General features: G+C 41.1%; 1 protein-coding gene across 1 annotated transcript in view; it reads right to left on the reverse strand.

The window, feature by feature from the left end:
• The window catches only part of GRID2 (glutamate ionotropic receptor delta type subunit 2), a 2,095,611-nt gene that overhangs the window by 152,534 nt on the left and 1,926,852 nt on the right, over positions 1–16,225 (reverse strand). The window lies entirely within an intron of this gene.

Below are 16,225 nucleotides of genomic sequence, written 5' to 3' on the forward strand. Positions count from 1 at the left end.
AACTTGGTGGAACTGGAGAGGATCTGCAAGGAAGAATTGAAGCGGATCCCCAAACCCAGGTGTGAAAAACTTCTTGCATCATTCCCAAGAAAGACTCATGGCTGTTCTAGATCAAAAGGGTGCTTCTACTCAATACTGAGCAAAGGGTCTGAATACTTATGACCATGTGATATTTCAGTTTTTTTGTTTTTAATAAATTTGTAAAAATTTCTACATTTCTGTTTTTTTTCAGTCAAATTTGGGTGCAGAGTGTACATTAATGAGAAAAAATGAACTTTTTTGAATTTACCAAATGACTGAATTGAAATAAAGATTGAAAAATTTAAAGGGGTCTGAATACTTTCTGGGTGGATCAGGAAAATGCAGTAGATACAGTATATTGTAACTTCAGCAATGCATTTGATGAAGTATCTTACATATCTTACACTATTCTTATTGAAAAAATTGCCAAGTATTGGATTTACAAGGCTATGGTTAAGTGGAATCTTAACCGGCTCGGTGATCGTACTGAAAGAGAGGCAAAAAATAATTGACCATCCAATTGGAAGAGTGTTTCAAGTGGGGTATCACAAGCCTCTTTCCTGACCCAAGTGTTGTTTAACATTTTTATAAATGAACTAGATAAGGGAAGTGAAGGTAAACTGATCAAATATGCAGAAGATGGAAAGCTAGCAGGGATAACTTAAGGTACTGTCACACTTAGCGATGCAACAGCGATCCCGACCAGCGATATGATGCGGTCAGGATCGCTGGTGCATTGCTAAGTGGTCGCTAGTGAGCTGCCACACAGGCAGATCTCACTAGCGACATCGCTGGGGACGGGGGTCGCTACTTACCTGTCACACCAGGCGATCCTGCGTCCTCCCGCCCAGCTCCACGCGTCGCTCGTCGTCACAGCAGGAAGCGCCGCAGGAAGCTGACGATGAGAAACAGTCCAGGACGTTCTCGCGCGATCAGCGATAACCAGGGGGGGAGCGGGTTGTAGGTAAGTATCACACACAGCGATATCGCTAGCAATATCGCTATAACGTCACAAGTTATAGCGATATTGCTAGCGATATCTCTTAGTGTGACATGCCCTTAACACTAGAGAAGACAGAGAAAGGATTCAGAAGGATCTGTAGGTCCATTCTAAGGATACATACCCATATGCGAGAGAAAGAGCGGTTCGATTTCCGGACTGAAAAAACGGACGAGTGCCATGCGAGTGTCATGCGATTTTTAAACGGAACATCCATATAACATGCGTATGCAATGGGATTTTAAAATGAGCTTTTACATACAGCAGTTCTCTTAGTATAGGTGATCTGCTATGAAGACACTGAGATTGAACTGCCATGACCTCTTCACTGGCATTTTCCCACAGTCCAGAGGTCATCGCAGTTCAGGCTGTGAGGCAGCGCAGACTCCGTGACGTCACCACTAGTTACTGAATCTGTGCTCCCAGCATCTCCTCATTCACCAGTGTTTTTCAGCTGGGACGGTCGCATCTTAGCACCGTCCAGGTTAAAATTGTATATCCCCCAGATATGGATTACAGCATGGGACACAATGATGGACAGGTATGGTATGTTGTTGCTTGTTTTATTTTATTTTTATTACAGGAGAACGAGGGCTTCGCATGGATTATGTGTGGTTGTAAGTATGGTTTAATTAAGCATAATAAAGGAGTCTTTGTTTTTATTTCAATTAAAGGATTTTTTAATGGGTGTCTGTGTTTTCCTTACAATTTGATGATGGGGTTAGTAGTAGGGGCATCTTATTGACGCCTCTCTATTACTAATCTCGGGGCTTGACATCACGTGAAAAGTGACATCACCTGAAAAGTGATATTACCCAATATTCCACGGCTACAGGGCAGTAGGAAAAGCAAGGCTATGTGCTATGTGCCATCTCTAAGATGTGCCTTTTCTGTGGTGGCTGAGATCTGATGTTTTTAGCCGGGGGGGCAATATCCATGGCCCCTTCCTAGGTTATTAACATGAGCCCTCAGCTGTCTGCATAGCCATTGCTGGCTATTAATTATAGGGGGACCCCAAGCTATTTTTTTCCATAAAATAATCTTTTATTAATTAAATACATATCCAGTATTTTGCATTCACACTATGCTAATTGGATTTGTCACTGAAATCTATATATCTACCTATTCTTTATGGTTTTACTGTGTGTAATCCATCTCTCCTATCCTGTTGGCTCCTGCAGTGATTTTACAGAAGTCGGCAAATTAATTGCCGGCTATTCTTCTATATTTCTCTCTGCAATATAATACATATATATATATACATATATACATGTCACTGACATATACATATATATCCATTCTATGTGTATATATATATATCTATTCTTTTCTAACCTGTCAGTGTGATTTTACTGTACACCGCATATGAATTACTGGTTTTTCTTCTTTTCATCTATCTATCTATGTAATATAAATACATATACAGTCATGGCCAAAAGTTTTGAGTATGACACAAATATTATATTTTCACATGATCTGCCGGCCTCTGTTTTTTATGTATGTTTGTCAGATGTTTTTATCACATACAGAAATATAAATGCAATCATAGTATGAGTAGCAAAAGGTTATATTGACAGTTAGAATGAGTTAATGCAGCAAGTCAATATTTGCAGTGTTGACCCTTCTTCTTCAGGACCTCAGCAATTCTCCCTGGCATGCTCTCAATCAACTTCTGGATCAAATCCTGACTGACAGCAGTCCATTCTTGCAAAATCAATGCTTTTATTTTGTCTGAATTTGAAGGGTTTTGTTTGTCCACCTGTCTCTTGATGATTGACCACAAGTTCTCAATGGGATTAAGATCTGGGGAGTTTCCAGGCCATGGTCCCAAAATCTCTATGTTTTGTTCTCTGAGCCATTTAGTTATCACCTTTGCTTTATGGCAAGGTGCTCCATCATGTTGAAAAAGGCATTGTTGATCGCCAAACTGCTCTTGGACGGTTGGGAGAAGTTGCTCTTGGAGAACATTCTGGTACCATTCTTTATTCATGGCTGTGTTTTTAGGCAAGACTGAGAGAGAGCCCATTCCCTTGGCTGAGAAGCAACCCCACACATGAATGGTTTCAGGATGCTTGACAGTTGGCATGAGACAAGACTGGTAGTAGCGCTCACCTGGTCTTCTCCGAATAAGCCGTTTTCCAGATGTCCCAAACAATCGAAAAGGGGATTCATCAGAGAAAATGAGTTTACCCCAGTCCTCAGCAGTCCACTCCCTGTACCTCTTGCAGAATATCAGTCTGTCCATGAAGTTTTTCCTGGAGAGAAGTGGCTTCTTTGCTGCCCTCCTTGAGACCAGGCCTTGCTCCAAGAGTCTCCGCCTCACAGTGCGTGCAGATGCACTCACACCTGCCTGCTGCCATTCCTGAGCAAGCTCTGCACTGCTGGTAGCCCAATCCCGCAGCTGAAACACTTTTAAGAGACGGTCCTGGCGCTTGCTGGTCTTTCTTGGGCGCCCTGGAGCCTTTTTGGCAACAAGGGATCCTCTCTCCTTGAAGTTCTTGATGATGCGATAGATTGTTGACTGAGGTGCAATCTTTCTAGCTGCGATACTCTTCCCTGTTAGGCCATTTTTGTGCAGTGCAATGATGACTGCACGTGTTTCTTTAGAGATAACCATGGTTAACAGAAGAGAAACAATGATGCCAAGCACCAGCCTCCTTTTAAAGTGTCCAGTGGTGTCATTCTTACTTAATCATGACAGATTGATCTCCAGCCCTGTCCTCATCAACACCCACACCTGTGTTAATGGAGCAATCACTGAAACGATGATAGCTGGTCCTTTTAAGGCAGGGCTGCAATGATGTTGAAATGTGTTTTGGGGGATAAAGTTAATTTTCTAGGCAAATATTGACTTTGCAAGTAATTGCTGTTAAGCTGATCACTCTTTATAACATTCTGGAGTATATGCAAATTGCCATTAGAAAAAATGAAGCAGTAGACTTTGTAAAATTAATATTTGTGTCATTCTCAAAACTTTTGGCCATGACTGTAGAGTATATGTGTGTGTGTCACTGACATATATATATATATAGATATAGTATATATGTATTCTATGTGTATATATGTAGTCTATTCTTTTCTAAGCTATCAGATGAATTGCCAACTTTTCAAAGGGCACCAATGCATAAAAATTGAACAGCACTCGCATGGTTCGAGTGCTGTGCAGTTTTTTTCTCACACACGTTGACTTGCATTGGCGAGTTTCATCCGAGATATGCAGCAAATCACTGCATGCTGCGATTCTCAGTCCAATTTCAGCTGAGAAAAAAAATTGCAGATGAGATGTTACCTATTGAATAACATTGGTCCGAGTGCAATCCGATTTTTTATCGGATTGCACTTGTCCGTATTTCTCGCAACTGAGTGTGTATCCTTACTTTTACATTGTATGATCCTTTAAAACTGCTTCAATTCTACATAGAAAAAAATAAGCAGCATGTGCATGATATTTTCAAAACCTCATTCACTTTGCTGGGAGAGTAAAATGCTTCATATTTTCTGATCAAAACTGCAATGTGTGAACAAACCTTAACAGATGGAATAGCAATCAACAATATAAAAAAATAACAAAGAAAGACTACAATAGAAACAAATGAATAAAAACAATATCAAAAGTGTGATACAATCTGCAGGTAATCTGTTCAATTTATCAAGAGGGTGTAATAGAAATGATCCTTATCTATTACATTTAATGTCACCAAATACGCATCCTGATATATGTTAATGACCTGCATGATAATGAGTCATAAATTATTTATGAACTCACAAAGACCCGCGATCACGTGACAAATCACTGATATGCGTATTTACAGCACGATTGCTAGAAGCTCTTGTTAAATGCCGCTGTCTATACAGCTCTGGCAAAAATTAAGACACCACTGCAAAATTTTATATAAAGTATATTTTTGAGCAAAATGTAAATTGCTCTTTTAACTATAAACTATAAACTATAAACTATAGACTATAAACTATAAACTATAAACTATAAACTACTGACGACATGTCTTCGAATTTCCAAGCACTAAATTTTGTATTTATTTTCAGAAAATGAGAAATGGTCAAAATAAGAAAAAAAATCCATTGCTTGCAGACCTCAACTAATGCTAAGAGAACAAGTTCATGATCAATTAGAAACACCAATACTGATGTTTTAATTCAGGAAGAGTTCAGAAATCAATATTTTGTGGAATAACCATGATTTTTAATCACAGCTTTCATGCGTCTTGGTATGGTTTCTACCTGTCTTTCACACTGCTTTTGGGTGACATTATGCCACTCCTGGTACAAAAATGTAAGCAGTTCTTCTTTGCTTGATGGCTTGTGACTATCCATCTTCCTCTGGTTTACATGACAGAGGTTTTCAATGGGGTTCAGGTATGGAGATTGGGTTGGCCATGACAGAGATTTGATGTGATGGTCCTTCATCCACACATTGATTGACCTAGCTATGTGGCATTGTGCAATGTCCTGCTGGAAAATCCAGTCCTCAGAGATGGGGAACATTGCATAAGCAGAAGGAATCAACTGTTTTTCCAGGATAACCTTGTATGCGGCTTGATTCATACGTTCTTCGCAAAGATTAACCTGCCCAATTCCAGCCTTGCTGAAGCATCCCCAGATCATCACCGATCCCCCATCAGATTTCACAGTAGGTGCAAGACACTGTGGCTTGTACACCTCTTCAGGTCTTCGTCTAACCATTAGACAACCAGGTGTTTGGCAAAGCTGAAAGTCGTAGTTACTTACTGGTTAACGGTATTTTTTGGATTCCATGACAGCACCCCCTGAGAGAGGGTATCCTCCCTCCAGGAACAGATACATAAGGGTGGCACCTCTCCCACGCATCAGTTGGTTCACAGAGCACAAGAGGACCACAAAGGTTAATAGCATAATTTATATACAATACTCTTACACGACTATTAATTACCCGTGTACATATAAACGGAAGAAGTGCACACCCAAATTAAACTAAAGGGAGGGGATATATACGGGTGCTGTCATGGACTCAGAAAAATACTGTTAACTGGTGAGTAACTACGACTTTATTTGGTCATCCATGACAGCACCACCTGAGAGAATTACAGAGAGTAATAATTACTTTAGGGAGGGACTACAGCCTGCAGAACCCTGACACCAAAGGAGAGGTCTGAGGAAGCACCCAGGTCTAGTCTATAATGGTTGTAGATGGGACTCGGAGAGGATCAAGTTACTGCCTTACATATCTGGTCGATCAAGACCTCTGATCTCTCTGCCCAAGAGGTTGCCATGGCCCTGGTGGAATGTGCCCTCAGCTTGCCAGGGGCCAGTTTGCCTTTTGAGGTTTATGCTAATGAAATGGCCTCCCTAATCCATCTTGCTAGCAAGCTTTTTGAAGCCCTAAGGCCCTTTCTAGTGCCCTGATAGGAAATAAACAAGGCATTATCTTTTTTCCAGGGGTCGGTAACTGCTAGGTACTCTAGGAGACATCTCCTAACGTCTAGTGTGTGTAATTTCCTTTCCTTATCGTTCGTGGGATTAGGGAGGAAGGATGGAAGGGATTACTAGGATGTTTGCTTCCTGCAGATGGGCCATAACCTCCACTATAACTTTAGTGAACACCCAGAGGGCGACTGCTATACCAAAGGGAAGTACGACATATTGAAAATGCTGTAACGACCCCTGTAAATGAACTGCGACTCTAAGGAAACGCTGATGAGACGCATAGATGGGTATATGGTAATAAGCGTCTTTTAAATCCAACACCACCATAAAACAATTTTCAAACAGTAATTTTATTGTGGAACTGATCGTTTCAATTTTGAAAGGTCGAATGACCAGGTATCTGTTGAGTGCCTTCAGATTGATTATGGTCCTGTAAGAATTATCTGGTTTACGGACCAAAAATAGGGGGGAGTAGAAGCCTTCGCCCTTCTCTGCCTCTGGTACCTTTATCAGTACTCCTTTCTGACATAGGTCAACAACTTCGGTCTCTAGGGCAGTCTGTTCGGCCAGGGAAGACCTGAGCGGGGTGACCCTAAAACTGTTCTGGGGGACACAGGCAAATTCTAGCTTTAGGCCTGAGGCTACCAACCCCAGGATCCAGTTACTGTTTGAGATCCGCGACCAGGCTTGGCAGAAGGCCGATAGTCTACCTCCCACCGGGGCCTCTAGTCATTGGGGAGGTTTCTTGGTATCACGGGATGCTTCCTGGCGTCCCCCTCCAAACATAAACCCGGTGCCTTTTTTCTTTTTATCTTCCCATCTGCCCCGGTCCCTGGATGACCTCCTCCAAAAAAATCTCTTCCTAACAAAGGTACATCTATAGGAAGGGGTGGGCAGGGGAGGGAATTTCTTTTTATCGTCGCCAGCCTTCTCCAGGAGTTCATCTAGGACTGGTCCAAATAGATATTCCCCCTCACACGGGATGGAGCAAAGCCGGGATCTGGCCTGGATATCCCCAGGCCAGCATTTCAGCCATATAGCCCATCGGGCTGCATTTGATAGCCCTGCGGCCTTGGCCACCATTCTTGCGGAATCTGCCGAAGAGTCGGCTAAAAAGGCTGCCGCATCCTGGATGGTAAGTAGGGTTTACAATAAAGTTTCCCTGGAGGCTCTGTCCTCTAACTGCGTTTCCAGCTGGTCCAGCCAGACCATCATAGATTTGGCTATGCAGGTAGCTGCTACTGCTGGTCTCAGGGCGCCAGCTGACATTTCCCATGTGCCTTTCAAGTAGGAGTCCGCCTTTTTATCCAGCGGATCCTTTAAAGAGACCATGTCATCAAAGGGGATAGTGGATTTTTTGGACGCCTTAGCCACTGCTGCATTCAATTTTGGGGCTTTGTCCCATTTATTTACCACGGGGTCCTCAAAGGGATATCGCCGTTTAAAAGCTGGTGGTAGGGAGCCTTTCCTTTCTGGTTTCCTCCATTCCCTATTAATCAAATTTTGGACCTTGTCGTTTAACTGGAACGACTTATGTTTCCTGGGGTCTAAACCCCCGAACATAAGGTCCTGTGCTGACTGTTCTGGTTTTGTGTCTGTTACCCCCATGGTAGCCCTGACTGCCTTGCCTAGTTTGTCCACTTGTTCCAGACATAGGCAGAAATGACTGGCGTCTTCTTCTGAAGAGAACGCAGACGCGGAGGTGGAGGCCTCTGAGGAGTCTTCATTTCCTCTAGGGTCAGCTGAAGATCCTGACCCTGAGAAACTTGCTCTCTTTCTCTTCCTAGATGACTCCCCCTGGGGTACGGATTTTAGGGCTTTAACCTCCATCCTGATAATTTCCCTTAGACTTGTAGCGAAGTCAGGGGTTTCTTCCGCCACCGTCTGCCATATGCATGACTGGCACAGCCTTTTAGGGTAGGCATCCAGCAAGGGGCATTTGCAAAGGGCGCATTCCCTGTTTTTTGCCTTGTCAGCGCATTTCTTCCCCTATAGGAGGAAAACATAAGGGGAACACTGCATCAGGGCACATTCACGAAGATCTCTTACCCTGAGCAGAAGGCGTAGGTACTGGATCACGGGGGGGCGAGCAGGATCCTTCGGCCTGGAGGAACTTCTATGGCCGGATTATCCAGTTCATTTTTTCTTTTGCTGGGAGCTGGTTTGGGACCTCTCTGAGGTATGTTCCTGCTCTCGGTCCAGCTGGGCCACGGGAGCTTCCGGCTCGTCCATTCCTGCACCTGAGCTGAAGCCACTCTGCAGTGCTTCTGTGCCCTTTTCTTCCCCCCGGCAATCCGAGTTCACAGGTGTCATGGCAAGGGGCTGATTCTCACCCCCCTTTCCCCTGACGTCCATGGGTACTTCGCCCCGTGCGCCGCCCCCCACCTCTGCCACTCTGTCGGTGACCGCGCCGGTGCGCACGGCGACACATGGGGAGAAAAAGCCGTCCGGCATCTGACTTCTGGTCCAGCGCCACTGGCCCCGCCCCCCCGCCGACCGCATCACTTCCGGTCTGAGCGAACGGGCGGGGACGCGCAGGCCACCAATGCCATGGCGACGCCCGACCCCGCACACCGCCTCCCTGCACACTACCGAGGCACAGCCGCACACCCCCAACTGCAGCCTGGACAAAGGAAGACCGCACCAGCAGGACCAAGGATCGGGGGTCCGGGAGGAGGATCCATACTTACCCGCCGGCGCCGGCCCAGGAGATGGGCATTCGCTGGACCCCACTTCCACCTGCCCCGCACACTGACGTGGAACCCTACCCAGGCCACCGTGGCGCTTCCAGGGGACTCCGCACTGCCCGAGGTAGGAGACCCCCCAATACCTGAGTCGGACAGCCGGCCTGGGGATTCCTTCATCCATGATGGCATGATCTGTAGGGAATCCTGTCCTCCAGGAACAGGAAACCTACTGATGCGTGGGAGAGGTGCCGCCCTTATGCATCTGTAGGATTTCCTGTACCTGGAGGGCGGATCCCCTCTCTCAGGTGGTGCTGTCATGGACGACCGAATAAAATTAGACTCATCAGAGAAGATTACTCCAGTCCTCTATTGTCCAATCCTTATGGTCTTTAGCAAACTTCAGCCTGGCTCTCCTTTGCTTCTCATTAATGAGAGGCTTTTTTCTAGCTTTACGTGACTTTAGTTCTGCCTCTAGGAGCCTGTTACAAACTATTCTTGCCATGCACTTCACCCCAGCTGCCATTTGCCAATCCTTTTGTAGGCCACTTGATGTCATCCTGCAATTGCTGAGTGACATTTGAATAAGATGATGGTCATCCCAGTCAGTGGAGAGTCGTTTTCGCCCCCTGCCGGACTGTAGCTTTGTTGTCCCCCATATCTTTACCTTGTTGTAATGGACTACCGACTTACAAATTTTAAGGATGGAGGCAACATGACACTCACTTTATCCCTCTGCTGGTAAAGCCACAATTGAGCCCTTCTTTTCTTCACTCAAGACTTTTCTTTTCAACTCCATTGGCATGGTAAAAACCTATGTTTTCATTCCTATTACTTTTGGGATATTACTAGCACTTGCAAGAGGATTGTGAACACCACAGCAGGGTTTTATTACTTTCCTTCGTTAAATAATATTTGGTTCAGGTGATCACCTAATCAGAAGCATATTACGTAGAATGAGGTGTACTCTGGTTGGAATTCAACTGACACTGGAATGGAATGGCTGTCAGACATGTAGAGAAGCTGATTTTTATAAAACTGTGCAGTGGTCTCTTAATTTTTGCTAGAGCTGTATGTAAGCCCCAATATGGCCATGGTTTTTTCTTTAACCTGCAAAATGATGCTTAGAGGTTCTCTTTAATAATGTTTTTACATATTTCAGCCCCATACCTCAAGTTTTGTACTCCAGTCAGGTATATTTCTGTCTTAATATCGGCCACTTTTCTGGCTTAAGTTATGATGATTTTTTTGGCTGCAATAAAATTTGACCCCTCCCAGCTATTCTCCATATGTATTTTAAAAAAGATGACTGGGACTGAAATAAATACATCAAAAGGTGCAATTTTTTGTTGGCAAAACTGCTAATTGTTAATCAAATTTGTAAGACTTCAAACAAATTATCCTCCAGAACTCTGTCAAAAAGTATTTAATGAAATGCCGAAATGTGCAAATTAGGTCTAAAGCAGGTTTATAATGGAGATACAAAAGAGGAGATCTCAAAGCATTTGAGCATCTTACATTTAGGAGGTCTTTGAAGCATTTTTTTTAAGCCAAAGCCAGAAATGGATCCAAATCAAACATAAAACATAAAGTGAGAAGTTCTAATACTCCTCGCTTTTGTTTTCACTGCAGGTCTTGTTCCTGCCAAAAACTGTAAAAAAATCAATGATATTATATGATGTGTTTTAAACTTTTTAGACTACATGACAGACATACATTTTTTATGCGTTGTGGAAACATAAATTTAGAAGAATAAAACTTTGTTTGCTTTGATCGCTATTCAACATTTATCTCTACCATGAATTGTCTTTATCTGAGTATTTGCATAACATATTAAGGTTTGCCATATTATAAACCACTTTCTCAAATCCTTACGACTAAAATAATATCCAGTCCTCCCCAGACAAACCAAGATGATGTTTGGGCCCCATCATCAGTGGTTAAGTCTATCTTAAAATTAATAGCATTTCTCAATTTTCTTTGTCTGTGTCCTCAGATCATGATGTCATTATAATAGGTACTGAAATAGTCAGTTATGTTGTTAAAACATAGCTTGCTGAAGCCGTACAAAAAACTGTTCAGCATTTGGTTGGTTCTATGAAAGTTGCTTACTCAACTGCTTTTTTCACCAAAAATGTGGTCAATGGTTATCACCAACAAAAAAGATTGTTAGATAGTTTACCACCAATCTAATATAAAAGTGTCACATTAGTCTGGGTTTTTAAAGTTGAGTTGTGCCCAGTTTTCTGCCTGAGACAGATATAACTGATGCCAAATCAGAAAACCCTCCAAATGATTCCATAGAAGTCTATGAAATTGGTTATAGCCTTAATTTCCATCCAAAGTTTTTGTGCCATGGTGGAAGGGAAGAAATGTGAGGGAACTAGTCTTTAGAGGGTTATTGAACTGGTACCTTGATTTACAGGACCCAAAAGCAACAAATAACCCACATGGAATTCACTTTGAATGTACAAGGAACCCTTTGCCACAAGAGTAATTTCCTATTAGTTGACTAACAAATATCCTCATAGTTTTTTTATCCTATGCCCTACGCTATGATCAAATGATAACAATATTAACTACAATGAAATTAGAATTAGATGCGCAAAGTTTTTTAAAGATTATGCGTGAGATCATTTTCGATCATTGAAAAATCCTCTAGCACAGGTCTGAAAAGTATTGTAGAATGCCTTCCTTCAATAAGGAGCAGGGAAAGGAATTATGGTTTCAATTTTTACATGGAATATTTTATTTCAACAAGTATAAACTATATCTTATTATAAATACACATACTCTAGCTACAGATCTGGTTTTAAATCTATTTTCATTGCTCTTCTCGCTAGTGTTTTATTTCAGTATCTATTGAGTTACTTGTCACAGGAGCCCTGTTAGGCCTAAAATGTTAAGCCCGGTAGCAATCATCCATCTTGACGTTCCATGATATTCCTTATATGAACACTGTAAACTGTCTTTATAATAAAACGCTGAACAACACTGACTCAGCGGGATGTACTGTAATATTGTTAGCAATCTCAAAATTCCTTGTTCTTCAGTAGCAGAAACAGCAGGCCCAGGGTATTTTAAATGCTGTCAAAAATTGCACACATATTGTATGAACTACATTGTTACACTTCTATTAGGAAACTATGGAGCAGTACAAAGAAAAGTTATGCCCCATTATCTGGAATTACCTTCATAATCATAGACATATATGTAAAAAAAAGAATTCCACACCCGTAACAGGAATTCAATAGAATTTTCATTTCAATATGCTTTAAAGCCATTCAAATAATTTGCGCCACAGTAAAAGCAGGTGCATAGGTTAGAACCCATGCAGTGCTATGGCAGAAATAGCAAGCTGAAACATTGTTATAAAAGGCATTTTTTCCAACATAATATATGAACAAAGCAATTAAAAGGCAAAAAAATACACTAGTAGAAATGCTATAGCTGGCCCTCCCCTAGTAAAAATGCTCTAGCTGGCCCTCCCCTGGTTATCAATAACCATGTCACACTTTTCACTATAGTAAGTGCATATAAATCACTGTAGATTTAGGATTTGGGCATGAAGAAAGTGATCCACATCGATTAGTCCTAGAGTACCAAACAAGAAAAAACGATATGGAAATGATACAAAATGAAAAATTAATCTATGCAAATATAGAGAATGTACCCATATAAAATATCTAAAATAATATACGTAAAATCATAAACAATCCATGCATCCAACCAAAAAGAGTGAAAACCACTCAAAAATAGATAGACCCAAAACTTGGATAAGATTTAAGAGGGAATTAATGTAAAAAATTTTAAAAAAATGATGAATATAAAAATACCTAATAATGTATGAAAAAGGAGGGACAAAAATATTGAGTGAATAGACAATGCCTTTATTAAGGTGATTGGCAAAAATAGCATTATTAGAAAAGGTGCCCGCACACATAAATATAAGAAGACAACAATGAGCAGTATGTGTACTGCTGAGTGATGCCTTCGCGAGGCACCATATTTCCCCTGGTAATTGGCCCCATACTACAAAACCTTTACAACACATATCCATAATATAGAGTGTGCACTTCCCATACATCCTAAATGGCATATAAATCTGTATTGTAGAATTTCATTCCACAACAGTATATTTATGTATTGTGGGAAGTTTAGGCACAATACTTATAAGACTGTAAAAGCTGCAATTGTTGGTTACTACTTATCATCTATTACCAACACTGGGACCAAGGTAATCCTGTATTGGCTGAATCTGATATTTACTAACATTGAAAAACTTCCCGGAAAGGGGAACTGTAAGTCATTTATGATAAGTATTTTTATATTTAAGGTAAGAAACTCAGCATTATAATTCCACATCAGGGAATCCGTACACTGAAAAATACACCTTTTCTGGAAGGTATAAAACTTTAATATTTAATTATTTCACTTTTATAATGACTTAACACTGATGCCTTGCTGCATATGAGATGGTGATACATACAAAACTGAGTTCTATACTCAATTTTCTGTCTCCAGCCTCAGTGAGAGACTACTAGACGCGGAGCAGAAAATGAATGGCTTACCCATCCATAGTCACAAGAATGACACTAATAATGCCAGTTAGTTGGGCAGAAAATGACTAAATGGCTTTGTTTTCTGTATAACAAATTATTACTACTATTGTGCATTATAATACCTTCTGTAGAGTCAATAATAACATTGTATATCTTTGAAGTTATTTACCTGCCAAAAGACATATTGTCAGTCTAACACAGGGAAGCAATTATTTATAATAGTACTTTAAATGGTTCTGAATGTACGAGCTCTAAGTTAGTAATAAAAGCATTTCTAATGAGCACTAGATGTATTGTCTTCAGCCCATTAGATTAAAATGTCTGGAGAATTGAGCGTGTGCTGTTCTTGAGGGTAGAAACACTTGTGGTGGTCATGTAATGCTCACTGCTGCGATGTGACAAAAAACTTTTAGTGTTTTTTTTAGATAAAATGGCTTACACGTGCAGATCATTTTATATGTTTAGTGTTTCAATTAGCTAAGATTTTCTCATTATGAAGACTGATCGATGGGCTAATTAATCAAGACTAGTGATTTTTTAATGTATTTGGTACATCTTGCAGCTGGTGTGCCCCACAGACAGAAATGTACTGGAAATCATCAGCAGGATAGGCAGCACTCTCATTAATTGTTGTGTAGATCACAGTGGGTGCTATTTCCCATGAAGCCAATGAAAATATTGTGGCATTTATCTGCCTGGCAAGGGATAAAAAGATATAGAGACTCCATAAAATTATAAGCGATATCTCAAAATAAAAAACTCTTTAAACAGTGGTGATCCTTCCTAGTAGTTCCTGGCCTGCCAGAGACAACTCATCCAGGAAGTCAAATTACATCTTTAAAGAGCATCTTGACAACTGCAGATGTTAAGGTTAGCACCCATGACCCCCTGATAATAAAGTGGGTAAAAATGGAATACACAAGAGAATAACAAGGCAGAATACACTCTTAAGCATCAACGCTTGCCCATCCTACCCAACTAAACTAAGATGAAAATCCCAAATTTGTTCATATCAACCATTCAAACATAGTGGTAGCAGATTGATGACACTGGAATAAGTTGCTGCTTCAGTACTCAAGAAATTTCCTAGGGGATTTCCAGTATAATACTAATGATATGCAAAGCCGACAAGCAAAACCTGAAGTAGTCAGATGTCTTGGCTTAAAATATTCTCCTTAAAGATGGCCTATCATCTAAATTACATTTATGAAATGTCTTGTGCCAGTTTTACAGTGTAAAAATGTCAACCTTTCTGTAAGGGCCAAATTTGCATAAATGGATTTTTTTCCCTCTTTGCGCTTTTCTAAAAAAAATGGACAGGATTAAAGGTAACCTGGCATCAGGTTTTCTGAATATGGGCACAGGAAAATCCAATTTACATTATTCATGTTGTACTCCCATTCTGTTTTCTTATGCATTGACTGCAAGGCCTGCCCTGCTACCAAGTCATATTCACCCCCAATAAGCCTTTGAACCCACATACTGGATGGGCACAGGAAAATCCACTTCACATTATTCATGTTGTACTCCCAGTGGCCATCCAGTACGCGGCCAACACTTTATATGCCTCTGTTACAGTTTTCTAGCAAGCTGTAAGTGCCCAGCCACCTCTACATAGCCCAAAAATATGTTTTATAACCCCAACACAAAGTGGTCTAGTCCAATAGGTGTCACTGGACTTGATTCAACTACTCCTCTCTTTCTGCAATCACCATCCTCCTGTTCTGCTACTTGGGGATTCCACATCCTATGGTATCTACACAATGTACCAAAATCGTGCCCGTGTGCAGGCATATTTCGCGTTGCCCTGCTGAGGGAATAATAAATGCACATGGACCGGCTTTACTTAATGGTCATCGGTGAATGCGCATTACAGTACTTTGCTCTATCCTCAGCAGGGCAAAGCAAAGTATGTGTCATCCACATGAAGCAAGCAGGAAGACAGCTATTGAGACTGGAGAGCAGGCACCGAAACAAAACCAGCAACACTTATTGGATTAAACCGTGCCATATGGGGGGAATATAAAAAAGTATATTTTGGGCTATATTGAGGACATTGGGGACTTATATACAGTTGTGTGAAAAAGGTTTTGACCCCTTCCTGATTTCCTACTCTTTTGCCTTGTTTGTCATACTTAAATGTTTCAGATCACCAAACAAATTTGTGGGAAGAAGAGGTAATGATTTTTTTATTAATAAAAGTAGGGTAATCCTTCTGTTAGGTCCTCTTTGAATAACGATACTTATAGTAAAAGTGGAACGGTTGTACACTGCTTTCATCGTTGTTTTTTCATTTGGCTAACAACATTGCAATTATGCAGCTAAGGTGTAAACCTGCTACACATTTTATTACGGTAAATGAATGAAGACTTTGGAAACTGGAATGCATTTTATTTTACATTAGCAGTTTCCTTGGCAACCACTCATCCACATTTATCATGGAAAAAGTACATTGTGTTAATCACTGAATGCGGATGTTATAATTCCTGGATTTGGATCCTCATTTTGTAGTTAGCATTCTTCTATCTGTAACAATT

The sequence above is a fragment of the Dendrobates tinctorius genome, unplaced genomic scaffold (assembly GCF_039654945.1).
Source record: "Dendrobates tinctorius isolate UK_male_01 unplaced genomic scaffold, ASM3965494v1 ptg000011l, whole genome shotgun sequence".
NCBI lineage: Eukaryota > Metazoa > Chordata > Amphibia > Anura > Dendrobatidae > Dendrobates > Dendrobates tinctorius.